This window comes from Camellia sinensis, chromosome 11, assembly GCF_055761805.1.
Source record: "Camellia sinensis isolate YWXY chromosome 11, ASM5576180v1, whole genome shotgun sequence".
Classification (NCBI taxonomy): domain Eukaryota; kingdom Viridiplantae; phylum Streptophyta; class Magnoliopsida; order Ericales; family Theaceae; genus Camellia; species Camellia sinensis.
The window spans coordinates 154,957,217-154,963,216 of record NC_138971.1 but is presented as its reverse complement, the minus strand read 5'-3'; positions in this window follow the sequence as shown (position 1 = coordinate 154,963,216).

Sequence of the window (6,000 nt, the reverse complement as noted above, 5' to 3'; positions counted from 1 at the left end):
ATTCGACAATCTAAAATCACCATATAACATTTTAACTTGAACTAGTTCCCTCAATAAATATGAATATGAATATGAGATCTCATATTTATTGGGTTCCTTAACATATGGAGAAAAACAAATATGAATATACCCACATTTTTTGAAATAATTGCTTGGAATTAATGAAGATCAAAATAAACATTTTTACTTTATGAAGAGAATATTATCATCCCAATAACAAGATGGGGCATTTTCGTATGGAAAGAGTTAGTCTACAAACATGTAATATTAAAAAATCTAAGATAAAGATCAATTGTATAATTTATTCAAAAATTTATAAAATCTGGACCGTCAATTCTGTTTTATGGTTTTATCCAATCTTAAAAAATAAAGTAAATAAATAAATTTATGTGACCTCCACCGGATGTGCAACCCCTTATATCTTGTAAACAAACAAGACCTTAAATATTGGCGCTGCAGATGCCATGGACACAAGCAATATATGTTTTGATACTCTGGTTAGGCCTTCTTGACACTACCTGTCCAACATGATGACATTGTGGGTTCTGATCATTACATGTAAGGACATATTATACAGAAAATAAAATAAAAAAAATAAGAAAAATCTTAAAATAATTGTAAGAAAATTTACCCAAAATTGATCTGATTCTAATTCAATTTTTATAAAATAAGTCTCATATTTAAATTGTATCTCAATCGCACAATTTTTTTTCCCAATTTTTTTGGATAACAAAACACATATTTAAAATGAATTTCAATTTTACAAAAAAAATATAAATAAATAAATAAAAAATACTGAAAATTTTTCAAATAAATTTTGTATACTTTACATTGCTATTAAATGTTATTGTAAGCATCTGTGTACAGTACATACAGAAACAATATGATGCATACATAAATATGCATATGTGTTACACATACGGACACCAGATTTGAGAAAGTTTGGTGAACTATTTATGGCAAAAGTTGGTAAATAATTCGGTTTGAAAAAATTGTCTACCTAGGGTTTTTTTTTTATTATAAATAACCGAATGTCTGGTTGTCTTATGTACACCTCAATTAATTTTGAAATATTGAAATTAATGATTGGACAAATAGGCAAATTTCCGGTGACTCTAAGGTTTAGGATATTTGTTTTTATGGGATTCAACCGTACAACCTATTAGGTGGTAAGCACTTTGGTTGCCTCTCTACTAAACTACTTTAAAATTGTATTTGGATTATGAATTTGTGTAAAAATTTGAAAAGAGAAAATGAAAAATGAATGAAATGTTAATGAAATATAATTACATTTAATTCTTTTTTTTTAATTTCTATATAAATTTATAATCTAAATACAATTTAATAAAAAAATCGATAAGTATTAATATGGTTAGAGAGCGTCAGAGAGACACACAAACATACACATGCAAAATAACAAAGAAGAAAGGAAGAATAAACTCTCATTCACAACAAGTGATGATTCTCTCATTGTCTCACAGCAGCTTTTATTGTTTTGATTCCAACCAAACCTAACTAAAAAACAAACAACAAATCCAGTAAAAAAAGAAAAGAAAATCCAAGGCATCTTTCTTATCTCTTCTTTTGCAAGGGAAGCTGCATGTGAAAGGAAAAAAAAAAAAAAAAAAACACTAAATGAAAGGAGTAAATGAGAATATATGGATATATAAGATTTTTTTAAAAGTGGGTTTTATTAATATATGGACATATATTAATGCATTTACATTTTGCAAAATTTAAATTAAATTTTGACAAAAATCTACAAGCAAAGAAACTTCAGCACACAAAAGTCACATATGGTAATTATGAAGGTATATTATTACTGTGCACATAGCACAACTGCTAAATTTTATCTATGTAGAGTTGGCTACTCAGGAAGCATTGGAAAGCAGAGGTCTAGCACCATCAGACAGAGAGGACCTAACAACAATGCCTGTACATAATGAATGAGTCATCCGAACAGAGTCTTAGGGTTGTTTAGTGTGTCCTAAATAAGTGTATTTTTTGTCTTTTTAAGCTAAAAAGTTGAGGAAAAAAATATGATTGTTTGGGTTAACTTTTTGACTTTTTATGAAAAAATGTGTATTAAAAAATTATATAAATTAGTGTGTACGAGAAAATTAGGATTGGAAGTTGTGCAGCCGTAATTTTTGACTTTTTGTGAATAGTGATAACTTTTTGAGTAACTTTTTAACTTTTTTGCAACTTCCCAAACTTGGCCTTATTGAAGTAAGTCTTTTATCGATCAATATGCGTAGTACAAAGGGGTGAGCATGGTCCGGATTGGACCAGATTGGGATAAAATCAGAATCAATCCGTTATCTACCGTTCCTAAAAAATTGGAACCAATCCAATCCGTTTAAATTATGGAACCAATCCATTTAAATACAGATTGGATCGGTTTAGGATCACGGATTCACACAATTAAATAACAAAAATATATATATAACACTTTAATTTTATAAAAATATAAACATAGCGCTATATTAGTTCCACAATAGTAACATATTTTTCTATAATAACCATATACTGTTCTAAAATTTAAACAACCATAAGAAAACTGGTTTCACTATAAATATTTAAACCATTACAAATTGAAATAAAAAACCAACAAACAAAAGTAATAAAAGAAGATATTATACGGTTTTAGGTTTGAGTTTAGATTTTATATAGAATTAAGAGAAGATACTATGGGGGATGATGTATAATAAAAATATAGACTATTTGTATACAGTCCGACTCGGTTTCAATCCGGAACCGTGGGGTTCAATCCGGAACCAATCCGTAGACTACGGATTTTTAATTCTTCAATCCGGAACCGAACCGCACCGCAGATTCAAAAAACCAATCCAAATCTATTGGATTGGACTGGACTGGATCGGATTACGAATTTCACGGATTACTTGCTCAGCCCTAAGTACAGAGTCATTCAAACCAGCCACAGAATTAGGAGAAGATTATGGGATCATAATTTTTTTTTGTTTCTGTGAAAAATATGATTTGTCATAATATTTTAAAAATAAATCTTATTTTATATATAACATGAGCTTCAGTATAAAAAATATATATTTTATTCTTCTCCCATCTTACACTCTCTTTTTATTTTGCACCAAAAAAATTTCATCATATTAGAAATTACTTCCATAGTATTTAAATTTTTTTGTATATATACATAATTTAATATCATATTATACATACATACATATATATATATAGTGAAAAAATTTTATTTATCTTTTGATCCCCCTAATAATAAAATCATAATTCCGGCCCTGATCCAAACAGAGTCATATTGAAGATTGCAGATTCCTCAATCGTGTTTGGTGTGTCTGGGATCAGCCTTCTAATGTTTTTTTTTTTTTTTTTTTTCTTTAGTTAAATTTTTTTTTTTAAATTACACTTTTAAGTTCTGCTCAGTTAAATGGGTAGGATTTTTTATTTTATTTTTTTTAAATTAAAAAAAAAAACCACTAAAGACCAAAAAAAAAATGTCAAAACAAGCTGGCATTTTTTTAAACTTTTTTCTTACTTTTTTTTAAATACTTTTTAATGTGTTCTAAACTAAAATGAACTTAAAAAAATAAGAAAATTTGAAAAAAAAAATTCTAAAAATATTTTTTAAAAAAATTGAAAAAATGTGTTTTTTTAGTGGGATCCAAGCGTTGAGGGCGTTGTTGTTGTTGATTCTTTTCCTTAGTGCCAAAAAATAAAATAAAATATTTAATTTTTTTATTTTTTGAAGTGCATTTAACCAAGGCAGGGGGATTTCCCTCAAAAATGTAACGTTCAATGTGTTCGAGTTTGAAATGCATGGTCAGTTGGATTTGATTCATCCTGTAATCCACATCAAGTTTAAATTTATACACTTTTCGTTTTCCTTTTTCTTTTTCTTTTTCTTGGCAGGTTATATTTGTAGTATTTATAATTTGTTTTAATTTAGCCACTGTAATTTTAACCCTCTAATTTTTTACAATGTCAATTTATAACATTTAAGAAATTGAATAAAAATCAATAGCAAAATAATTCATTAAAAAAGCAATGTATCATTAGCCCTCATTTACTTTGAGAAATGCCGAATAAATTATTTTGCCTCGTGAATTCAATTCAATTTTTAAACAGGTCGTATCATTTGAATTAGCTTAGCACAAAATAAAAATCTTAAAAGCAAGATTGATGTAATTAAAATATCCAAATTGACACAAAAAAAACAAAGTACAATGACTACATTATGATTTTTTATTTTTATTTTTTTGGGGGGGAGGGGGGGGATATAAAAAGAATTTACTTTGGGAAAATTACAATTCAGTGAAAGTTTTTTAAAAAAAGTTCAAATAAGTGGGGAACTTTATCAACTTTAATAATTAAAATTATAAACTTTTTTCATAAATTCGTAAATATTTTGGGAACATCTCACTGATCTGTAATTTTCATTTTACTTTTCCTTCTTTAGAATTTGGCTTCATATCTTAAAATTTAAATGTTTGGTTGAGGTCATTTTCCAAGAAACCAAAACTTCCTTTTTGTTTCTCAAACCAAAGTATGGAGGCAATGACACTAAACATATTCACCCACCTTGAATTGAATAATACCTACGACAAAAATATGAAAAACTATTTATATGCCATGCGAGTCTTTCAATTATTCTGAAAACCTAAAAATTGTTTTCTATATTATAGCTTTCCAAGTGTCATGCAACTTTTTTTATATATTGCTTTGAAAAGAGGGTTGAAGGCATTATAGTCCTCAACTGCTATTTCTTTTTCAATGGTGATATGATATATCATTTTATTTTATTTTTACTATCGAGAAAACTCTCTAAGGTTGAGTTATATTGAGGAACCTATTTTTTATAAAGTAACTCTCATATATACATATTTATCTGCTAACTACATGTATCAGACAAATCCAATTGCATCGCGATTCATATTATAAAATTACATGGAATGTTGAAAATAAAAAAAAAATTAAAAAAAAAAACACACTTAACGCATTCTAAGAATTCCTGACGATAGAATCATCACAAGAGTTAAAAATATCTACTAGTAATTATGAAGATGAGATTTAATGGGCGAAGTTGGTTCACACAAACTTTTATTAATTTGTTGAAAATTCCTGGGGGCTAATTATGATGAAGATGAGATTTATCTATATTACATATCTTGACTAAACATCACAAATCAAATGCCACTTTTTCATGCAACAGTTTTACTTTTTACTGTGATATAGAAAAGATGCAAAACCTCTCTCTCTCTCTCTCTCTCTCTCTCTCGGACTCAAAGAGTGTAGAAACCTCAAGTAAAAGAAGGATTTGATTAAGATTTGTAAACCCAAATGTCTTGTATTGTTAGTTGTCACACACACTCAAAAGAAGGATTTGATTAAGATTTGTAAACCCAAATGTCTTGTATTGTTAGTTGTCACACATACTTAAGGAAGATCAATGGAAGAGAAGGAAGGAGAAGTTTACTTTGGTACGAGTAGAAATGTAAGAAAAATCGAAAAAATTGATTAAATCGGACTAAATTGGTTATATTTGATCTGATGTTTAATAAAAATAAGTATGGTTTTTAAATTTGATTTTTTATTTTTATTTTCAGTTCGGTATCAGTTCAACCACTTTGTGCACCGAAATTGACCGCTCAACATATATTGTATTTATATATAAAATAATATAATGATATTAATTAGTATAATAAATTATTAATATTAATTAATTAACCTTATCATTTTTATAATCTAAGTTTATAAACTTTTATTATATATAATCTTAACTCTAATTCATTATTCTTGAAACTTTAGTATTTTTCAACTTTTTTTTTTTTGTTTTTTTTTTTTTGTTAATCTAGGAATTGAAAAGTATTTATTAAATGGATAGATTGAATATGTTTGAAATGTTGACAAATGACTAATTTAATATTTTTATATAAATTAGTGATTATATTTAAAAGTGATTCAAGTTTAAAAGGACTTAAACCGATTAAATTGTACCGAACCAAATCG